This window comes from Chrysoperla carnea, chromosome 4, assembly GCF_905475395.1.
Source record: "Chrysoperla carnea chromosome 4, inChrCarn1.1, whole genome shotgun sequence".
Classification (NCBI taxonomy): domain Eukaryota; kingdom Metazoa; phylum Arthropoda; class Insecta; order Neuroptera; family Chrysopidae; genus Chrysoperla; species Chrysoperla carnea.
The window spans coordinates 7,763,960-7,789,583 of record NC_058340.1 but is presented as its reverse complement, the minus strand read 5'-3'; the positions used below and the strand labels follow the sequence as shown (position 1 = coordinate 7,789,583).

The 25,624-nt window shown below is 29.4% G+C and overlaps 1 protein-coding gene across 2 annotated transcripts in view; it reads right to left on the bottom strand.

Annotated features, from left to right (window-relative positions):
* Nucleotides 1-25,624, bottom strand: part of LOC123297923 (leucine zipper putative tumor suppressor 2 homolog) — a 167,003-nt gene that overhangs the window by 85,297 nt on the left and 56,082 nt on the right. The window contains exon 3 of one of the 2 annotated variants that reach the window (XM_044879755.1): nt 18,548-18,590. The exons of the other annotated variant lie outside the window; for it this stretch is intronic. The gene's annotated coding sequence lies outside the window, so the exon portion shown is untranslated. The remainder of the gene's footprint in view (nt 1-18,547; nt 18,591-25,624) is intronic. 2 annotated transcript variants of the gene reach the window in all.

The following is a 25,624-nucleotide window of genomic DNA, read 5'->3' as shown; positions in this document are numbered from 1 at the left end:
GCCCCGCTTGGACAGGGGCCCCAAAAAATGGAAAATTTTGAAAACACATTCGAAAAATTGAAAAAAAAAAAACACATGAAAAAAAGAAAAAATCCAGCGCATTAAAACGCGTCAAAACTTATTTACGCTCATCGATGTGTCAAGAAAAAGTTAGTGATTTAGGCTTACTGTTTATCGAAAAAGACAAGCTTGAAAAACTTGACTTTGATGATGTCATTCATCAATTTGCGACTGAGAAAAGTAGAAAAAAGTTGTAATTTAGATAGTAAATTATAAGTTAACTGTAAAATATATTGATTATGCAAAATTAACTAGTTATTCATTATTTTGAAACATCGGGGGGGGGGGTGCTATTTTACGATGAGGGCCCCAAAAACCTGAGGTTGCTTGGGACCCCGTCAGAGGTAAATCCGGCACTGGGACGCTAGGCAAAATTTTAAGAATCGGCTCTATTTGTCAATTTGTAGTAGACTGAGTTAAAAATTGTGATTTCGGTTAAGTATATACAAAAAAATGTTACCCATCACCTTGCACAACTGTGAAAAATCGATTTTAAATCGATTTTCCTATAGACAACGAAATATGAGGGTCTCTTCATCTTAAATGCTTGCGTGCTTGGGACGTAAAAGGTGAGGCTAAGTTCGTAAATGAGCAAGATCAATTGAGTCTTGGGTTTGTAAGCCTCATCTTGTAAATCGTTAGAGATAGAACAAAATAGGAGAAAATTTTGGTGTCTATTTTCTCCAAAACTATGAGAGATAGGGATTTGAAAATTTGTAGATAGCTTCAACTAGTGGTCTTGTAAAACATTTTCGAAAAATAACAAAAGTTCTAGAAAAAAACTTTTTTATTTGTTAAATATTGTTTAAGTATTTTAACAATTATCTCAATAAATTGTTGAAATACCCTGTATAGAAAGTGTTGAAGATCAGTGCTTGTATTATTTTTAATAAATTAAAGAGTTTCAAAAATTAACACAACCGTGGCGCCATTTGTTTTATTTTTTGAAATCCCATAAATTTTCGAAAGAATTTTCTAAAACTTTTCTTTGTTTTTCGAGAATCTTTCACAATACCACTAGTTAAATCTACCTGCCAATTTTCATAGTTTTGCAGAAAATTACAAAATAGATTCCAAAATATTCAAATTCTTTAATAAATTTTGATCCCGCTTTTATTCTTCTTTGTAAGAATTGAAAAATGATATTTTCTTATCGACTTCCCATCAAATTTTTTTGGAATGTGGATAACCAAGATGATAGGTGATGAATTTGATGTACCTAAACTTAAAAGAGATCCTATAGATAAAAATAATAAATATATAAATATTAAAAATAAACAATGATATATTTATAAATAATGATTTGTTATTTAGAAGGCGTTAAATTGTACAATTTTTTAATATAAATATTAAGTTATGTATTTATTTAACAATTGTATGTAAGTATTTATTATTATAGTGTAACGTGTTGTACCATGGTGACATGTTCCTTAAATGACACTTCAGTTTCTTGAGACATATTGCTATCAACGAAACAGCAATCATATGGTGACAAAATTTGTTTACCAGATTTTACAAGCGACCGAGCAACTGCTAGTCTACGGGTGCTCATATACCAAACCACTGCTTTTAAGTGGGTTTTTGTAATCGACTACAAATAAAAAAGGAGACGACTTCTGTATCTAGAAGTAAGTTCAAAAATTGAAGAGAATCATTACGTAAATTCTATTAAAAAGGCATGGCTTATTTAAAATTCTGATTCAATTTGGACTAAAAATAGTTGAAATGGAATCAGAATTTTTATATTTTTCTTCCTCGATTGTCCGAGTTTTAGTTTAAAAACTATTCTTTTGTGATATCTTATTTTAGTTTTGAACATAATTCAGCGTAAAATGCTGAAGAAGTAAAGTTTGAAAAGTTTCACATAATATTACAAGATTTTTGAATGCTTTAATCACTAATCCATCCTCTGATGTTGTTCCCTAGTGAACTGTTAAGATAAAATATTGAATTAGGTCTTGTTCCATGAAACACAAATCTATTAATTAGATCACAAACATTTGCAATAAAAAAAAACACAATTCCAAAAAAAAAGAAAATTTTCAGCAGGATAAAAATTATTTGAAAATACAAATAACTGTATGAGTAATTAATAATTATAAATATTAGTTTTTTGGGACGCTACTTTGCAGGTTTAGTTTAATTAGTTATGAATTATTTTTTCTCTCTTGATACTTTTACCATTTCTATGCATTTGTTCATTTTTTCTTGCTCGATACTGTTTGCATATCTGTGCATTGGTAATTCTGAAAATTTAATGTATTAATTTAAGAAGTCAAATACTTGTTTTATTGTTTAAAGAATTAAATATTAAAGCTACTTTAACTCTATACTTTATGAATTAATTGCAATATTAGTTTAAAAAAGACATATTTCTGATTTAGTAGTCAACTTAATATCTGCGTACATTACCTACAATTTGTTTGATCAGAATATTTAATAACATAACATAACATAAAATTTCCTTGTACTTTCAATTATCTCTATTATATTTAACTTCTGATAACTCACAACTCATAATATTTTGAATGAAAAAAACATAAATATTGAACAAAAAACTACAAATTGACAGATTTTAAAATATTTTTGCATATAAAACATTTTAGTTTCCCAGGTAACCTACATGTCAAATTTTGGGGTGGTTTTTATTTGTTGGTTTTACTTCCCAACCAGCAAACAAAGTATAACGTGCGACAAGGAACATAGTTCCAAAAATTGAACATTGCGGTTCAAGGTACCACACTCTCCCTTATACATTTATTATAGGTATACACCACCACACATATTAATAAATATATATTTTACTATTATAATCAATAATAAACCATTATAACATATAATCATAGTTCTATATACATATATAAAATATATTTATAATATTATACAAAAACATATAATCACTTCATTGGCGATATTTAATTATTAGGTATAGCAGGTACCTATCTATCCATCTATATATGTTTAAATGTATATTATGCAAGCAAAAGATATTTATTATCAAAGTTCTCATATAATTCAAAAGGAATAATATTATGCGACTCAAACCTTATGATGCCTTCGATTCGATTATAATGGAGTCGTTTATTATATATAAATGATATTTTATATTATAAAAAAAAAATTGTGAGCCGCAAAGGTCTATCACTATGGTCATATTTTCCCCTGAATGTTTTATATTAAGATGGGATTTTTGCCTTTTCATGCTTTGGAAAAAGGAATTCCAACCTAAAAAAACAAATAGAGGGGCTTAGAATTTGTCTCAATCAAAAAACTCTTCTTTGGCAGTAACGTAACTTAGATATCATTTTTAAACGTTCAAGCTCTATTTGGAGGGTTTGTGGAAGTGTGTAAAGTCTTTTAAACCGTGGGAAAACACAGGGTTTTTTGTATAAAAAGGGGGAAAGAGGGCTAGAAAGTTGAATCATGAGGGCTGAAATATTGACTAAATTTACAAAACGAGACTAGAGGGGGTCTCTACAAAATGTACAAACAAATTAGATTTTTGATTTAGTTGGCGGGAACACCGACGCAATTTAAATCATCCATGAAAGTTAAATCCATTGATGAATCATTGCTCTGATGATTATATTTAGGCTTATATAAAATTTCATTAAAAAAAAAATTATAATTAGAATCTTTTAATAAAATTCAGGGTCATCTTTCATTAATAAGAGACGGACGCCATTCAATTATATGGGATATTTATTATTTTGTATAGGTATTAAATTATTACATCAAACCCCCTGTGAATTTTATTTAATAGTTTGCTAAAATAACATCCAAAAAAAATTTCTATTGGTTTTAAAAATTAGTAATGGTTAATTTATTTACAAAAATTAAAAAAAATGTTTTTTTGTAAAATTTAAAATATTGCAAAATAAAAATATTGTTAGATAAATGTACGACTTCCTAGTAACTAAGGAATATATGAACTCAAAATTTGTTACTTGTCCCAGAAACGAAGCAATGACTAAACGAAATACTAACAAGTGAAAACAAACAATTGACTGAGTTAATTGTTAAAATACCATGTATAGACAGTGTTGATGAACCCAATCTTTTTTTTTTTATAATTAAAGAATTGTTAAGTAATTAAAGAAAGATATCACCTCCTCTTAGATAGCCACGCCTAATGTGTACCTAATTTGCGCCCTCGTGGGTAAACAGTGATGTTTATGCAAAAAAAGTTTTCAAAAAAAACTTGTAACGGTTTACAAGATGGGTCCTACGACTTCACTTTTTATGTCCTGAACACGCTATATATCAGCTTGATATCTCTTTTCGTTTTTGAATTATCGTGTTGACAGACAGACGGACAGAAAACCGAAAACGTACTAATTAGGTGATTTTATGACCAACTGTACCAAATGTTTTATTTAAAAATGAATTAATTATTGTTACTGACCTATGATGATGTATTAAAAACATAATTTACATAATTATTTAATAAAATTTATTATTTTAATAACTAATTAATATTCATTTGATTATGTTAACGACCTTACATTATTATATGAATAAATAAATATCTATTAGAAAAAAAATGAATAAAAAAAAAAATTATGAATTATTATTAGTTAGTAATTCGTTGTTGTAAATCTACCGAGCATAAGCTTATTTATTAATTTAACAAACCATCTATACATATAATTAGTTGTACAAGTGTTATTAATAATTAATAATTATTATTAATATAATAAATATTACTTAATTTTTATTTATTATAAGCTGATTTTTATTCATAGAATATAGATATTGTTATTCTTTCATAATTAGTTAATTTTATGTCGATAGTATATTTATACCATGTATGAATATACCAAGGTAAATTAAGTTTAGTCCCAAGTTTTAAACGCTTAAAAATATTGATACTATGAACAAAATTTTGGTATAGGTGTTCATAAAATCACCTAATTAGTCCATTTTCGATTGTCTGCCTGTCTGTCTGGATAGGTCATTACATTGGGTCTTGGATCCGTAGGACTCATCTTGTAAACCGTTAGAGATAGAACAAAAGTTTAAATGTAAAAAATGTTCCTTATCAAAAATTAAACAACTTTTGTTTGAAACATTTTTTCGTAAACATCACTGTTTACCCGTGAGGGCGCCAATCAGGCGAAAATTTTATAGTATGTACCATACTTGAATATCAGTTATGTATGTTTCACATGTATGTATGTGTTATGTGATAAAGAAATCAACACTGACTATGGTATTTCAACAATTAATTCAGTCAATTGTTTGTTTTCACTTATAAACCTATAATAACATTTTAGGTTTAATTTTATTTTTCAAATAAAATTCTTAATACAATTTTATTTCGAGTATCGTGGTATCTTTCGAGGTTCTTTTAACTTATCAGGGTAGATCTGGTCAATTTTTCGTATGGTATTTTTATAATTTCCTGTAAAATTAATATCGATAAATTAACACTAATAAAAAAAATCCAAAGACCACCATAGATGATGATACATTTATTTCAACACACCTAAAATATGAATAAACTAAATGTCCTTGTTATATAAGGTACGAACTATGACTAATATTTCATACAATGAATGAGTGATTATAAAATGAAATTACTCATAACATGAATTACTTAAACAATATGTATAATTGACGAATTTAATGAATGTGTGAGATTATTGACAAAAAAATTTTTTTTTTAATATGGTTTCTTTGTTATAAAATTTTATTTATGGTTATGCTTCGGTAAATGTCAATAAGAATTGTAATTTCTGTCTTTACATTTGTATACGTTGTCTCAAAAATAGTATAAGGAAGAAAGAAAACTGGGCACTGTTAACTACATTTTACAACTTTTAAAGGAAATGTTTGAATTTTTATACCATGCATATATGTAATATGCAAGGTATACTAAGTTTAGTCCCAAGTTTTGCTATAGGTGTTCATAGAATCACCTAATTAGTTCATTTCCGGTTGTCCGTCCGTCCGTCCGTCCGTCCGTCTGTGGGCACGATAACACAAACACGAAAAAAGATATCAAGTTGAAATTTTTACAGCGTACTCAGGACGTAAAAAGTGAGGTCGAGTTCGTAAATGAGCACCATAGGTCAATTGGGTCTTGGATCCGTAGGACCCATCTTATAAACCGTTAGAGATAGAACAAAAGTTTAAATGTAAAAAGTGTTCCTTATCAAAAAATAAACAACTTTTGTTTGGAACATTTTTTCGCAAACATCACTGTTTACCCGTGAGGGCGCCAATTAGTCGGAAATTTTATAATATGTATAAATACATATTATAAATATGTATGTATAAATACATCTCTGATTCTCTTGATACAATGACTTGCCGATCTATTTACGCTAAATTCAAGGTTACCATGGATACTTCCTTACATATGTACTATACTTGAATATTAGTTATGTATGTGTCACATGTATGTATGTGTAATGTGATAAAGAAATCAACACTGACTATGCATGGTATTTCAACACTTAACTCAATCAATTGTTTGTTTTCACTTGTTTAATTTATTTTTTGTTTGTGAAACTTAAAAATTTTAAGCGACTAAGACAGATTAAATAAAATTAAACCGAAAAAACAGACTAACCAAGGAATCGACACCTTGTCAGTTGATTTTTGTGGGAACCGGAAAAAAAATTTTTCTAATTGTACTCAAAAAAATCATATTCATGCGTGCTTGTGCTTTTTCTATTTACGCCCATAGACAAAACAAATTTTCGACAAAACCCCTTTTTTTGCAAACTCTTATATATCGAAAAACGTGAGATTAAGTAAATAATGTCAAAGGGCAGTAAGTGCTTAGAATTGTCTACAATTAAAAGTCATATAGTTTTTGCTCCAAATTTTTGACTAGAACCACAAAAAAATCTTTTTAAAACGCTTATATTTCCGAAAACGGTAAGGTTTTGTAAAAATTGTCATGAGCAAAAAAATACTTTAAAATTAAATTAAATTTTTCACCAGAACGACAAAATAATCTTTATTTTCGTCAATAACAAGTTTTTTATGAAAATTCGTTTTTTAAAATGCTTATTTCTCGAAAATGGTGACTTACAATCCATTATATAAAATACAACGATTTTGATATAATGTGATTTCCGGAAGTAGGACACTTCTGTCCCACTTTATGGGCGATTCGAAATAAATCGAAAAAGCACAAGTTCGCATGGATATGATTTTGTTGAGTACACTCAGATAAACATTTTTCAAATGCTCCCATAAAAATATACGGTTTCTGGGTCAAATGCCTCCTTTTCTATCGTAAATCTTATCAACATATGTAAAGTAGTTGGGCGGAAGGTATTACACAGAAATAGGTTAGTTCACCGAAAGATAAATAGTCTAGTTAACATCCACGATTTTTTCTAACTTTTTTGTATATTCTCCGAAAATTACGAAATAGGTGTCATTCGATTCGTAATTTTATGTAGAAAGTTTACTGAAAAAAATGAAATGGCGCTAAAAATTTTATGTTAACATTCTATATAGAAAAAATTGTTAGTTAACAATTACATAACTAATGCAAAAATTATAAAAAAAATTTTTCAACCACGGATTATTGTTTATTCATGTATCTCAAAACTACATTAATTTTTTTATTTATTAATATTCATATTTTATATGTTTAAATAATTTTTTTTGTTAGTAGGTCTCAAAGACAGAACGCGCGCGAGAGCCAAACTTGTCATATTTTGGGCTATTTTCAAGGCTATGTAAAAATTATAAATATTAGATATACAATTTCGGCAGGGAACTTTATTTTAGGAAATTTCTTCATCTTTTTGGATCTTTTTTCAGATTTCGAAAATTTTCAATATTTTTTGAGTTATTCAAAAAAAACTGAACCTCCTATTTTATTTTTCACTTAATTGTTTATAACTTTTGCAATTTTTTTTAGCGCCATTTCATTTTTTTCAGTAAACTTTCTACATAAAATTACGAATCGAATGACACCTATTTCGTAATTTTCGGAGAATATACAAAAGAGTTAGAAAAAATCGTGGATGTTAACTAGACTAAAAGACACACGCCCAGGTCTGATTTAATTTCATTGTAAAATTAAGATTCATACCTAACAGGCCACCCATAGTTTTGCGGCGTTGTTTTAGTTGTGAAATATAAACAAACAAACAAAATTTTTTGGTGTCCGTAGTTAAGAAGAAACTGATAAATTTTAAAAGGTATCAGAAAAAAATATCAATAAGAAACTTGATCAAAAACCACTTACATATATAATTTATTTGATTATAGCTTTAGAAAATATAGGTTTTTATAACTAATGAATAAACTAATTTTGGCACTTGTTTTGTTAAACTACTATATGAATTATAAAGCTTGATATTTAATAGGCTAATGATATGGTTGTTTTTTTTCAAAAAAAATTTAAAAACTTTAAAATTGGCTCAAATTTATGGATTCGTTCTATTTAAGGATGTATGAGCATGACAACAATGTTTGATTTAAAGGCTCAAAATTTGTTTGTAAGTAGTCTTTTACTCAAAGAATATGTGGTTAAAATTTCAGCTTAGGTATCCGTGCAAATTTTTAAGAAAAAAGTCATTAAAAATCGATATAAAATACATTGGCTCTTATGGAGGAATCTCAAAAAACGACATATTTTGGAAGTTTTTGATCATTTTCATTTGGAATGAATGAAAACAAATTTTAAAAAAAACTTGTTAATAGAAAGTAAACATATTAGCAATGAATTAGAAAAGAAAAAAACTAAGTGTCTCCGTCCATATAAGGGATGTAAGAGCAGAGTAGATTAAGGGTTGAAATTATTTTTATCTTATTTTCAATTTTGATGATGAATTATGTCATAACTTCTTGAATGTAGACGAAAAATAAGAATAAAATTTTTCGATATCTGCCACGGTTTTCGAAATACCGAAAGCTAAAAAATGTGATGACACAACACATGTTCCTTATACGAAAATGCTTGTTTTCTTGAAGCTTAAAAACTCCTTAAATTATTGACCATTTATTCTGATACAACCGGTATAACAGTGCTCTTGCTAAAGATAAAGAATTATGATCTTTATTAAAGATATAATATTAAAGTGAAGCAATATTATGAAAATAGAGAGCAAACATTAACATCTATTAGAGTACGTAAGTAAGTGAAATATTATAAGTCTTTTCATTTCAATTCATAGATTATACGAACGATTATTGTAGTCGCAGAAACGAAGCAAAGACGTTCAAAAAATTTGAACAGTATGTCGGATTTAAATGCGGTTTTCGGCATTCGATCCATTCGAGCGTCATTAAATTTTTAGACCAAAATTATTTTACAAGAAACTAAAAATATACATTTTGCATAAATAATATGTATTTTATAATTGCATTTTAAATTAACCGTAAGTATACTAAATTGACAATTCGGTTAAAAGTGATAAAAATGATTTCTGATCTTGTTGCTCGCGGGTTTTTGAACACGAACATTGCGTCAGAATTGGTCTCCGAGGTACCTGGTGCCCAAGGTAAACGGGAACCATCGTTTCCTGGAGTTTTTGAAAAATTCGTTATATAATCGTTCCAAACTCGTTGCTCGTTATCGAGGTACCTGGGCATCATGTATATACATCAGAGACCAATACGCAATGTTCGTGTTTAGAGACCCTAAAAAACCCCATGCAACAAGTTTGGAATCATTTTCATCACTATTAACTGAATAGTGAATTTAGTATATTTATTTACGATTAATTTAAAATGCAATTATAAAATGTATATTATTTATGCAAATTGCATGTTTTTAGTTTCTTATAAATCAATTTAGGTCACAAAATTTCGTGACGCTCTAACGAATCGAATGCAGAAAATCTGATTCAAATCCGACTTACTCCAACTTTGACCGTTTTTAGTGTTTCGTTCCTGCGACTACATGCTGAAACTGGTGCTGGGTAATAATAATATTTTAGTGCTCTAAGCCCGCGTCAATGTCATCCTACACAGTTTGTAATGTATGTGTTTGTGTGTATGTATATGATGAGAAGTACAATCATATGTTTAAAAATAAATATTATACAGGATGGCTCGCGAAGAAATGGATAAACTGAGAGAGCATAGTGGTTGAGTAGGTTAGGTTAGGTTAGGTTATATTGGTTGTCCACGAAGGACATACTTAGGCTATAGAGCCCATTGTGATACCATATGTGTTTAACCACCTTTCCGCTGATAATTTCATTTATCAATTTCATCAGGCTCCTCAATTGCTGAGTGCACCTCCTTCGGTATCTGGAGTAATTTTACGGTATCAATGTTCGATATTATCAAAATATCGAACATTGAAAATTTTGTTTAATTATTGTCTTTCGATGTCCGAAAACCAAGGCAGATATCGCAAAATTGTATTCATATTTTCGTGAAGTCATCATCAAAGTTGAAAATAAGGTACGAATAATTTCAACCACAAGCCTAAACTTGCCTTGGCGCAACCGGGGGCGCACGAAGAAAGCCAAAAACGAAGACATTAGTTAATTTTAGAGTTTTTCAAAAGAAGGTTTTTACCTTATTTTTCTTTTAAACCTTCTTTTGAAAAATTATAATATTAACTAATTTTGAACTTCACAATAAAATTCAGTTAATCCATATGATTTTTGATAATCTGGCAACTTAAGAAATTTAAATTTTTTTCGGCTTTTTTTTTAAATAAATAATCCATTATTTTTTTTGGAAAATTGCGGCAAGTGGAATTTAAAACCGCTCATATATGCAGACGCCAATATTTTTTTATTCTCAAGCAGCCTATACTTGTTATAAATGAAACGAGTAAATAAGAGGTCTTTGACAGCAATAAATTAACTGATTCAAAAGTTAATTTAAGCTAAACTTAAACATTGGGCATTTTTTCCCGTTAAAGAGAGTTGAAATTGGCAAATAGAGCTGTGTGCATATGGAAGATTTTGATACATTATGTCGCCTCATAGAACTTCCGGTTTACACATATCTACATTATTACAGCCTTTGTTACTTGAAACAAGTCAAAATTAATTCTAGAATATTCAAAATGGATATTTTATTTGAAATCGGAAACATTTTATTCGCAACAGTAGCCAAAATTGAACTATTGCTTAATAAATGGATTTAAGACACCCGATACATATTATATGAGTGTATATATATATAAACTACTATGTATAGCGGACCGTGGGAAAGGTCCAGTAGAGGTGAAGTGAAAGCCCCTCGGGAGCATAACGCGAGCCACCGGCCAAGCAAGCAACAAAAGGTACATATATACTTTAATAAAAGAATATCATCATATATACAAAAGACTTACAGCATATAGTATAATCGTATATGTCTATTATATAATAACATAATAAGTCCATGATAAGACTGCTGTTGGAGAATGGAATATAATACAAGTAAGTAAAAATAAAAAATATTTTAAGACTCGATCCAAAATTCTGGTCACACTATAACGAGTGTCTGAATTTAAACAATCCAGATGAAAAGGACCCCGAAATATTAGATAGGAAAATGGCTTTTTGTGAAACTTTTTCTAGTCAACCCTAATATGTTCTTAGGATTATTCTGATCAGAAACTCTTATAGCCACCAAAGACGACGAATACGAATGTATTGTAGTTTTAGTATTTGGCTAGGAAATGGCTTGCTGTGAAATTTTTTCAAACCGTCCTCAAAATGTTCTTCAGATGATTCTGATCAAAAACTACCCGTTAAAAAATTTAATGGCCGTTTCTATGATAACATTTCTTGTTAATCAATCAAACTATAATCAAACACAAAACCACGACGGCAACTGAAAAAAAAATGGATCCACCGAATCGATTATCCGGTGGCCGGATATCCAGCGATCTGCTCTCGAACCTCGGCCGATATCCGGCCAAACCACTATGGCTAAACCGGCCACCGGAATATCCGGTAGCAGGATATCCAGCACTCTGCTCTCGAACCTCGCCCAATATCCGGCCAAACCACGCTAAAATTAGGATTGTGAGACCCCCTCCCCCCGGTTGTCACACTGTGTCATACTTTCTGTGACCCCCTATAAATATTACGTCACAACATTTGCTCAGTCTCATACTGGATTACATTTCTATTGTATATAATGTATATAATATCTAAATGATTTTGTTATAATAATAATAAGTATTCATACATATATGAGAAGGTACTTGATGTGTATAAAATAAATATACCAGGTATTGTCAAAGTAAAATACACCGAACTTCTCATTCTTGTTCTCATTCGTGTATGTTTAAAGATCAAAAAAACAACATATCATATAACATTTCCTTGTGTGTATACTGTGTAAACTGTAAATAGATGATGGATGCAATTTAGATTTTATTTTTGAATTAAAAATATTATTTCTATGTCAAATAATATAATAATAATAATAATATTCTATTATCAATTTAACATACATAATCATATATTTTTTAATAAATTCTTCAAGTGGAAAAAAATGAACATCACGGAGAAAATTCATGGTTTTTCACGAAATGTATTTTTATTGATTTTAACTTGTGACATTCAACGAAAAACTTGATTGCAATGTATAATAGTCTCCACAGTGTATAATGGCTTACAAAACCTTAATAAGTCTCTACTTTCCGCAAATCTGTACTCAGGAGTAAATTAAACTGTAGTTATTCAAACAACAGAGCAAATACCAGAATATATATAAGTGGCCAAGCGGTCTAAGGCGTTGTCTTAGATCGATTGTCTACTTAGACTTAGGTTGCGGGTTCGAATCCAGGCAGCGGCAGTGTGAACAATTATAATTAATGAGGGCAGTAACACATTGATCACATTGTCGTCGCTTGGATAAGAACGAAGTAACCGTCTCCACCAACATCAAAATGTAATTGTAAATATGTATTAAATAAATAAAGGTTAACAAATAATGATGTGGGTGGCCTCTGTTATAGGCGAATATGTCAGAGAAACGGAGGTTAAACCCCATTGTTATTATTATTAGAGCTAATCTTAGAACGTTGGACTATTTAGACTTAGGTTGCGGGTTCGAATCCAGGCAGCGGCAGTGTGAAAAATATATAATTAATAGGAGCAAAACAAAATTCATCATCAAAGTTGAAAATAAGGTACAAGTAATTTCAACTACAAGTCTAAAGTTGTCTTGGCGCTCGTACTACCTTAATACGTTTTTTTTATGAGATGCTAACTTCACGCACATGTTTGATAAAACTCTAGAAATTTTCAGGAAAACATGAATTAATTAACTTTGGAGGACACAAAATATCAATAATGAAATAATTTCTAAAATAGCTGCAAAATTCTAAAATATTTTAATTTGGACATGCTTAATTTATTTATTATTGTAGTCATTGTGTCTGTAAATAAATACTAACTTTAGATGAAATTACATATAAACAGGTGAAAGAACTCTTAATTAATCGATAAACGGAGAATCTCATTAAAATTTTATTACCTTTATTAATTTTCGATTACTTCCGCAAAAACATCGAAATAATTACCTTTTAACCATAAATTTTTAACATAAAAATTGAATGCAAAAATTTGTCATTGCTGTATTTAGAATAAAAATTGGTGAATATTTCCTGTAGTATGGAATCTTAATGCTTTGAAATAAATTTTTTATCAAATATAAGGTTGATATAACCTACCTCCAAATCAACAACCTTATCTTTTGCAGTTTCGCAGAAAAATTTTAGACAAATTTTTCAAATTTCCGAAGATAATACCTTTTAGTGAAATTTTTCAATAAATAGAAAGTAAATTGAGCAGTTTTACAAGGTCTAAACAGAAGTGGCGCAAGTTTCTATACAATCTAAAAGTTGGCCATAATAACATTTTATATCACTGTTTTAAGGATATTTTATTGAATACGAATTACTCGAGCATGACAGATCGCTAGAATCTCGTTCTGTTTGAACGAGGTCTATGTAAAAATTAAGTTGCAAGATATGAAGTAAACATGCGGAATTTAAAGACGGTTAAAAATTTTTTTAAATCTATTAAACTCAACAAAATTGTTATTATTAAAACAACTTTAATTATTTACAGATAGTTTAGAGTAAATCAAATTCCAAATAGAGTTATTTACATTCGATAAAATAAAAATAAAATTTACATTTTAACCTGTCCAGTTGTTTTTTGTTATCCAAAATAATGTATTTACAAATTATTGGGAATTTTATTTAAAAAAATTATCATTATTTTATTCTAAAAAATTATCAAATATTTTAGAGATGTTTTATTGCTAGTTGGTTAAATTGTAGGAATTTTGTTAATTTTTATAAATTAGTTGTTAATTACATTGTAATTTTGTCTAAATGTATTTAAATGTTAATGATTTTGAATATTTATGTACCATTATTTCTCTGCATTTACAATATTTAAATTTTATGACAACAAGTAAAAACAAACAATTGACTGAGTTAATTGTTGAAATACCTTGTATAGACAGTGTTGATTACTCTATCACATTATACATACATACATGTCACACATACATAACTGATAATCCCATATTAATATATACTATAAAATTTGCATCTAATTTGTGTCCTCGTGAGAAAACAGTGATGTTTACAAAAAAAATGTTTCAAACAAAAGTTGTTTATTTTTTGAAAAGGAACATTTTTTATGTTTAAACTTTTGTTCTATCTCTAACGGTTTACAAGATGAGTCATACGGACCCAAGACCAAATTAACCTATATTATTTATTTACGAACTCAACCTTACTTTTTACGTCCTGAGTGCGCTTTTTCAGCTTGATATCTTATTTCGTTTTTGAGTTATCGTGTTCACAGACGGACGGGCGGACGGACAACCGAAAATGGACTAATTAGATGATTCTATGAACACCTATACCAAAATTGTTTTCGTAGCATCAATATTTTTAAGCGTTACAAACTTGGGACTAAATTTAATATACCATGTATATTTCATATATACATGGTATAAAAATGAGGTTTTTTCTAAATTTAAATTAACTGTTATTTTAATTAACACGTTGGAGGTGGTTAATTTTAGTTTATTATTATTCACATTAACTAGTTTGGTGAATTCTAATCGTTTAGGTCATGTGAGGAAAAAAGTATTTTCTATATATATAACATTCTCAATTTTCTATCTCCAATTATTAGCTGAATTTCAATCCCCCAACTTAAGGATGCACGAGCGTCAGGGTAATGTTGAATAAAAGGATTGGTTTTTATACCATGTATATATGAAATATACCAGGGTATACTAAGTTTAATCCCAAGTTTGTACTATGAACAAAATTTTGTTATAGGTGTTCATAAAATCACCTAATTAGTCCATTTCCGATTGTCTGTCTGCCTGTCTGTCGTCTGTCTGACCGTCTGTCATCACGATTACTAAAAAACGAAGAGATATCAAGCTGAAATTTTTATAGCGTGCTTAGGTCGTAAAAAGTGAAGTCGAGTTCGTAAATGAGCAACATAGGCCAAATGGGTCTTGGGTCGTAGGACCCATCTTGTAAACCGTTAGAGATAGAACAAAAGTTTAAATGTAAAAACTGTTCCTTATAAAAAAATAAACAACTTTTGTTGTAATATTTATTTTCGTCAATTTTCGTCCAACGACTTTTTTGCTAAAATCCTCCACTTTTATTAGATTTTGCTTATATCTTGAAAATGGTAAGAATCATCCTTAGAATCATCCAAAATATAAAACACGGAAGGAAAAGCGTATAAGATTTAGGTGAGACACACTAAATAAATTTGGAAGGAACACTAATAATTGATTGTGGAAAGAAGAAATAGCATCCGTCATTTTTTAAAGCTTGTAAAATTTCAGTTCCATTTATTACCATAAAAAGTGTCCAATTTAATAACGACCGTTTATAAATACGCAACGCATGTGCAAAAAACACATTTTACCGACATAATAAAACATCAATTAAATTATAGGTGTAAGTAAGTTCTGTTTCAGGCATCAACATGTTACTTAATAATAATCATAATCATATGCTGTTGGATGTTAGCAATCCAACCATAACTTTTATTATGAAAGAAAAAGTATGTAATATTATACACCCGTATACATAGTGTTATTCACTGCAGACGAATTCTGCTGTTAAATGATTGATTTACTCATAATATGTTTTTTATATTCTAAATATGATTTAAAGTAGCTCACAAGTGAACCAGCAGGCCCAAGCGTGGATGCAGCACTCATAATAGGTGATGAGATTGGCCACTTTTTAGAAATACGCCATCAAAAAATTTAAAACATGCCGTAATATGTAAAAAAAATCTCAGCCGTGTTGTAGGTGAGCTAACCAAACAGGCCTTATTTTTTTGAAGTTTTACACCTCCAAAGCCAGTCATAACGTACAAAACTTACTATAGAAGTTTAAAATCTATTTCACTTTAGACTTTGGTTTGTTTTCAGCCACCCTTTCCCCGCCTGTACAAACGCTACGAGATCAAATCTTGGTGAGAAATGTCAGACAGGGCGATATCTTTGACTAGTAGTAATAGTTTAGCGCAACCATGCCGGATTGAATATTCCAGGTCCGGGTCCAGTCGAATCTTACTAAATCTCACTTCGGGGAGAGGAGGGTCTTGGCAAATATCACGCTGTTTTTTAGCAGAAAATGTTGTAAAGTTGCATGAAAATTAAATTTATTATTTAATTTTATCACTGTAATTTAAGATTATAGCAATATTCGCAAATACTAGTCTTACTAGTCTTATATAAAAGTAATTGAGCAAATTGTGTTATTTTTTAAATAAATCCAATACTTTTATATCTAAAGTATAAGTTTTGAAAAATCTCACGTGAGATTGGGTAGGGGGGAGGGGGTCGTCATAAATCTTACGACATCTCACCAAGGGCGGAGGGTAAAGATCCTTAAAAATGCCTCACGTAATGAATGGACGCCCCCTTATCTTTCGAATTACTGCTAATATCTGTTATGGTTGAAAATATTGGAGCCATAGTGAATTTCGCATGTTGTAAGTAACATAATATACACTACACATGTGAGGTAAGTACTACATAATCACTCATTTTACGTTTTTTAAGTTCAAGGTTTCATTATTATTCTTTGCGTATAAATCTTTGTAATTACTTCATTGTTTTGTTTTCAATAATACACAAAAAAAAAAAAAAAATGTATTGAAATAAACTTTTGTATTATTATAAATGTTTAATTTTGTTCTTATGGATAATTTTTGTTGATTTGGCATAATAACATCTACAGAAGTGCCGACACCGTATGTAAACACAAATAGTTTTTTTAAATTAATTTGACTTCCGAATCTTATAAGTATAATTTGATATCTGACTATGCGTGGTAATCGAGGCGACTTAGGGGATCTTGATAGAGTTTGTTGGAACTACAAATTTTAACAAGTGAAAACAAACAATTGACTGAGTTAATTGTTGAAATACCATGCATAGTCAGAGTTTATTTCTTTATCACATAACACATACAAACATGTGACATACAAAACTGATAATCAAGTATAGTACATATTATAAAATTTCCGCCTAATTGGCGCCCTCACGGGTAAACAGTGATGTTTACGAAAAAATGTTTCAAACAAAAGTTGTCTAATTTTTGATAAGGAACATTTTTTACATTTAAACTTTTGTTTTATTTCTAACGGTCTACAAGATGGGTCCTACGGACCCAAGATCCAATTGACCTATGATGATAAAAAAACAAAAATTTTGCGTCTTTCAAGTTTAACGTTATTTTGCAAACAATTTGAATTCTAGATCCCCAATTATCTAAATATTGCACCTGCTGAACCATTTGGTGTGAGTTTCTCTTGTACTTAATAATCAACTACCACTATACAGAATATTCGAAGTTGAATGAAACTTTTATATCCCACCGTAAAAATCTATAACTTATGGAACTATACTTGAAAACAAAACTATAAAATAATTACCATAAAATACTGAAAATTTATACTGTATTAATAATACATACTTGTGTAGTCTGAAACTATAGTCCCATATTCATCGTCACATCCAAAGTGTTAAAGATACTCACATAAAAGTCTCACATAAATAAAACTTGTATGTAATAAAAGTTTTACAAGGTTGTTCAGTAAATCAACGCATTATGTAATATGAGTCATACCTACATATTTATATCAAAATAATTACAAAAATTAAAAAAAAAAAAACGACTGCCCTTATCAATAAACGAAATAAAAAGAAAAAAAGTTCTATTAGTTAATCTGTATATACAAAGCGAAAAGGCGCTCTTTAACTCGCTGATTAAACAGGTAAACGGAGGACCGCTTTGTTAGGAAACTTTTTGACCTAAGAGTTCTCTCGACTGTAAAGGTAATTTTTATTTACTTGCTCAGGTGTTAATGATTTTTTGTTAATTAGTAGCCGAGCAATAAAAAATTTCACGAAAAATCGTAAAAAAAATCGTACTCTTGCCTGGTACTACATCTTACCCTAAACAAATAGCCAAATATAGGTATAGGTCGTATTTGAATAACGACGAAGAATACCTAGAACTTAATAAAAATCATTGTCTTACCATTTAGCAGATTCGAAGTATAAATGCTTTTATTATAATTAACCTAGAAATGAAAAAAAAAGAAGAAATTATAAATAAAAAAGTTAAAAACATCGTAATTAATATTATAAAAAAAGTAGTGCCGAAACCCTTGGTTAAAGAATTCCGAGAGATTAGATAGGCAAATTGCTTTCTGTGAAACTTTTTCAAACCGCTTTCAAAATATTCTTCAAATCGTTATTATTCTTATAAAAAAATTACACGGCAAAAAAAATTTTTAACAGGTAGTTTTCGAACTACGGGCTATATAACTATAATGTATGTGTAGCTTTGATCGCGCGTAGGTCGAAAACAACTCGTTAAAAAGTTTTCATTACATAACAAAAAGAAAAATAAATCACGTTGTACAATACATACTATACAAATATTTCTGTTTTGTCGTTACAAAATTACTACATATCGCCTATTAATAGTCCAGTAAAATACGTCGAAATAATCACTAACTTTCATAAAGACCAATCACTTGTTCGAATTTCTTTTTCATCTATACCACACAAAACTTCGAGCTTGAATGGCTTAAAAGTGTGAATACGTCATTGGACAGTATGCCCATATAATGTCATATTGGATGGTTTTCTGTATTAATTTTATATTTCAATAAGAACAGGAATGAAAAACAATAACCAAACGATTTGTGCTGAAAAATTACTCAAGAGAAGTGGATTTGACGATAGAATTGAAGTTGCGTCACCACTGAATGCTCTATTAGATTTTGGGTAATAGCTCAAGTCAACAAAATTCCAACTTTTTTCGGACTCGGTTTTCGTATCCTAAGGCAAGCCTCAATTAAGTCTTATAAATCCATCCTTGGTATACCAGCGTTTAGATATCTGTCAGCAAGATAGCTCTGAGTCCAAATAATAAATGCCAAACTTGAAATATTTATCAAGGTACATTAATTTTAGTCCCAAATTTGCAACGTTAAGAAATTAATATTGATGCTACAAACAAAATTTTGGTATAGGTGTTCATAAAATAGCCTAAATAGTCCATTTCCGTTTGTCCGCCCGTCTGTCGTCACGATAACTGAAAAACGAAAATAGGTATCATGCAAAAATTTTCTCAGAGCGTAAAAAGTGAGTTTGCGTTCGTAAATGAGAAGCATAGGTTAATTGGGTCTTGGGTACGGACCCAAAAATTAGAAATGTGATTTTGAAAATCGGTTTAAGCAACTTTTCTAATAGTTTTTTTCGGTGTCTGTAACCATGTGCGACGCTAGGAAAAATATTAAGCATCGGTCCTGTTTGTCAATTTATAGTAGGGTGAATTTAAAGTTCTGATTTCGGTAAAGTATCTTAAAAAAAGTGACCTATCAACCTGTATGGGTCTATATAATAATATGAGGGTCTGCATATACAAATTGAAGTATAAAGTTTTTTATTTAATATTTTGGAGTGAAAAGAAAATTTCAATCATTAGAAAATTTAAATAGATATTGATTTATTTCCCTCTTATCAACGCTACTCCGGTAATTCTTGCTGGGCTAATATTCACATCCAACCGTTTGTAAGTATATAATGGTAAAAATCATAAAAATATCAGCATTCATTCTTTGTTATTATATGGTAAAAATTATTCATTGAGTCAGTCGACGCTCGTTGAGTCAATGTTGATGGCTGCAGAGAAGCAATCATAAAATACTGTTAATAATAAGGTTTTTGTTTTCGTTTACCAATGTGAGAAATGTTATTTTTGTGTAATAACTGTGTGTATATGCATTGGTAATAATATTTTTATTTACAACGTGTTTCACGTACATATGGTGCGTGAAATCTATGCGCTGCATTATTACAATAATAGTACAGGCCAAACCGTATAATTTAATTTTACAGTTTATTATTATTCAAAATTTATTTTGATTTTCTTTTAGATTATTATTTATATTAGGAAAACAAAAGGGTAAGATGTAGGCATCTACTCTGTAGGATACTTCATCAAAGAGTTTAAAAAACCAACACAATTATGGCGGTATTTCGGCTGCCATTTATTTAGTTTTAGAAAATTTCGTAAATTTTCGAAAGTATTTTCAACTCCCTAGTTTTGGAGAAAATGGACACCAAAGTTTTGTCCTAATTTGCGCCTTATAAGAAACATTTTACCATTTAAACGTTTGTTCTATTTCCAACCGTTTACAACATGGATGTTGTAAGCCGTTCGTTCGGACGTACAACCTAATTGACCTATATTGCTCATTTACGAACTCAGACTCACATTTAGGACCTGAACACTCTATAAAAATTTCAGCTTGATATCTCTTTTCGTTTTTGAGTTATAATTTTGACAGACGGGCAGACAGAATAACGGACGGACAACCGTAAACGAACTAATTAGGTGATTTTATGAACACCTATACCAAAATTTTGTTCGTTGCATTAATATTTTTAAGCATTACAAACTTGGGACTAAACTTAGTATACCTTGATATATCGTTACTAATATTATAAATGCGAAACTAACTCTGTCTCTCTATCTCTCTGTCTGTCGCAATCACGCCAAAACTATTAAACCGATCTAAATGAAATTTTTTATAGACAAGAACCTGGGAAAGAACACAGCCTACTTTTAATGCTGTAAGAGGTTAAAATAGTAGATGAAATTTTAAGGGGCTGCTAAAAAGTGAATCGATTTAAATAAAATTAGGTACAGATATAGTTTAGAGCCTGAGAAGTTAGGATACTTTTTAATGCGAGAAAAAAGCTGTAAGGGCTAGATAAACACGAAATTCAAACGTCTGCAAAAAAGCTTACGACCCAGAAAATAAATATATAGAAGAAAATACAGAGAATTACGGAGTCATTACAAAATGTGAAACTGAAATTAACACAATAAGGGAAAATAGAAGTTCATTTAGAAAGGTGAAAGCAACAGAGGATATGAACTAGGCCACGGCCTTCAAGATATAAATGTAGGTACTTGATACTTAACCGATTTGAAAATTATTTCACGTATAGAAAGCTTCATTTTCATGAAGGTTATAACACAAAAATATGTATTTAAAAATTGAAGTTCCCCAACAAAGCGGGTAGTTCACAGCTAGTATTTCATATATACAGGGTATACAAAAAATTACGAAACCTTTCATAGTCATACATTTTATAATATAGTTGCTCCATTTTCAGTTTTTGCATTCTACTGATTTGTACCAAATTCATCATAGTATTATTTCACAGTTAATGAAACTTTCCCAACACATGAAATAGATACCACATTAAATTATATTTATTTTAAATAAAAATCATGATTGGACAAAATCATGACTTCAATTATTATTATGATGTGAATACAAAAATAATTTTATCATAAATCATTTATCATTAATCACGAGCATCTCAAAAATTGATCAAATAATAAATGTTTTTACATTAGCTGTAACCTATATACATCACCTTTATTTATCAAAACTATTATATTATTATGTGTTCGCTCTTTTGTTAACAAAGGTTCAAATATCACGTTTACATGAATAGTACATCAAACATGGTTCCATAAATGTCTAGTTTACAAGAGTAGTGGATTTTTGATATAGGGTGCCCATGACCAGGGCTGCCAGATTGTACAATCGGATACAAAAAGTGTATAATATGGTTATTTTATGTATCCAGTTTGTACAGCAGATTCCCTCGTATAATTGGACACAAAAATAAAAATTCAAACGTGAAGTAAATTTTATGAGAGTTAAAATACCGATTATTTGAGATAACGAGTGATCGAATATTTCTTAATCGTAGATGGCTTGTAGCTCTTTCGAAAACTATTCAAATCGAAATTGGCGCTCTCTGAGTATTATTCTTTAGCATTACAAGTAAACGTAAAAGTGACTTTTTAACCCAACGCCACTTGCTACTGGAACTGTTTACAGACTTTTTTCTAACCATTTTGTCGCTTTGTATAGTGAGATTTGATTCTGTATAATTTCAATAACCAAGCGGTATAAATGAGTTAGCTCTACTGGCCCTTAGTAGCTCCAATGAGTTCATTTATGAAAAATACTGTAATAACAAAAAATTTCAATAAAATTATTTGTTTCCAACAAATCAAGAAGGAAAATTAAAAAAACTGTGTTTATTGATTTCTTTGTTCAAATGAATTGAACTGTTTGACATATATTAAAAAAATGTCAAACAAAAGACAATTATATAATATTAAATAATCATGCGTAACAAAATTAAAAAAAAAAAAAAATTACTAATACAACTGATAACTGTTATTATTTTTGAAAAACAGATTTGAAAGATTTAAAACAAATGTAAAAAATTATAAAATATATGTAAAAAAATTATAAAATAATTAATGAGGTGTTTCTAACAAGTTAAATTATAAAAAAAAAAACTTTTATAAAAAATAAAACCGACTTCAAAAGAAAAATTCTTCTAAAACAAATTAATATGCACTAAAAAGTAAAAAAATAACGATAATATAATGTAGTTAAAATTATTTTTATGTTTGGAGTCGGTGTATAAGATAATTTAATGGAGAATGTTCTTAGCTATGTTTCAATTGCGAGTGTAAGGTTCCGAGCCCGAAAAATTTTTCGGGGGTTTTTTAAATTTTGTAAATTTGTTGTTGAAAATTTGCTGAAAACTTTTTAAAAAATCTTCCGGTATACAAATTTATAGATAGTAAAAATATAAAAGATCTTCATGTGTTATTTTTTTATTATGCCACGATTTGTTATATTGCAAATCAAATGATTCTCGATTTGTTTGCTGTAAATCCTGATTGAAAAAATCTGGCAACGCTGCTTATGAATTGCACACTTCTTTTCACGTGCTAGGATTATAATTACACAATTTATTGTTTACAAAATAAAACTATAATTTATGTGAAAAATATGCTAAAAGATTAAAATACTAAATAATTAATTTATGAAAAAAAAAAAAAAATCATAAAATATGTACCGTATGTACATAAAAATTTTATAAATAATAAATATTTAATTTAGGTGGTCTTATTTATATATTTATTTATTAAATTTTTATTTATTTAACCGTCAAAATATTTTATTAACAAATAAAATTGAAATTTTATTATAAATACCTCGTAAAATAATGGTGTTTTCTAATGTTTAAATTATAATTTTATTACGTATTAGTTAGGGGGCTTCTGGTGTGTTTACATCAGCTTACAGGTTTCATATTTTTATTATAAAACCTAACATGCATTTTTTTCCAAAATTTTTCTGTAGGTACTTTTTAAGTTTCGATACATGACATTAATAGTTTTTGCTATATTAACACATTTACCACATAAGTTATGGGTGCGAGGCTGTATACATTAATGGATTAATGCAAATTGCATATTTTCATTTAAACAAATAGAAAAAGGTGAAAAAGTTACAGTGTCAGTGGGGAACCAAAACAGGGACTTTTCTAAAGTAGACTAAATTTGCTACAACATGAGACTAGAATTGTTTTTGTAGACCCGAGATAAAGCCTTTCATAGTTTATCAGTTTTTGAAATATTCTGTCGTACTGAATGAATTTTGATTGGAAATTTCGGCTTTTTTCAGATTTACGAGTGGTCTCGAAGAATTAGGGTCAAAATTCCAAAACTAAATTCGAAAAAAAGATAAACTTTGGCTTTATCTCGCAAACTATTGGGTGTACAGAGACAAGTACCTGAAAAGGTACTATCAAAAACTAGTATTTTAGGGTTATAATGGCCAAAATCTGAAATTTTCATGGTTTTTCGATTTTTGACAAAGTTGCGTTCGGCGCTCGAGGTCACAAACCTTGATTATTTATTCACCAACATCATAAACAAGTCTGCAAAAATCAGAACTTCCGCATTTGACGTAAGCTCTGATATATAAAATTACTAGGCTATTAGTTATCAGTAATTACTTTAAAATCGAGCTACTCCAAGAAAAATGAATATCCGGTTATGAAAAGACAAACTGAAATACATAACCAACATATCCTTTGCGACCAACAGTCTATAAAATTCGTCGGCTGTAAAGACCAACGATTTCAAAATAAAATTTTTGCTTGATTGTATTTCACATAGCTTTATATAAAAAGCCACACATACACCCATTTCCCAAGTGGTGAAAGTGTTTCTCAACAGAAAAATCTGATACTTATTAAAAGCCATAATTGCTCACTTTGTAAAGTTATGGTCACTAATATATTACCTACGCGTTTAGAACTTGTAAGGTATAAGACTTCTCAAGGTATCATAATTAAGTTGCAAGTGGGCAGCTGTTAAAGTCATGATTAAAAAAAGCTAAACTTCTGTACCGGGCCGTTTGGAACATGTAAGGTACAAACTTCATGTTTTTCTTCACATGCAACGATTTACTTGTGCGATTAGCTTGCACTGAAATTGATAAAAACTGAGAAATTATCGAAATTATATACGATAATTAAGCTCTATCTCGCCAATGGTACATCGGATTCAAAAACTGAAAAGAAACTTTCATCCATAAATTTAAAATCATTGTGTTTTTCAAATGCCATACTTTTGGGGACTTTGTGTATTTTAAAAATTTTTAGAATCAAGTGATGATAAAGCCTAAGTAGAATGTTTATAGCAGGCATCCGCAAAGTCCCTCGGATTTCTTACCTAATATACGAGTAAGACAGTGACAACTTAAAATACGAGTGAGACAGAGACACAACATTTTTTTTCTACCTATGTCATTGCTACTAGAGAAACTGAGATAGGTAGAAGAATCGTATACCCGTCTCGCTTCCTCTTCGATGAGCAATGTGGACTTGGATAAAGAGACACACAATAAAGTTTATGACACACAATAGAGTTATAAAAATGGTGACTTCGACTTAAAATAACTCGCAAACTTACAAAAATTTAAACCATGCCTGGTTTATAGCATACCTGAACCATGTTTTCAAAATAGTCCATAAGTATCCGGGCTATATAAAATAATTTGAAAAATATCAAATAAAAACTATATTTCTATGATAAAACTATCTAAATTAAGAAATCACGCATCGATTTAATACCCAAGATAAATATCTTTAATAAAAAAACTATTTATTTAATTAATTTCATGCATCATAAAATCACAAAACTTCC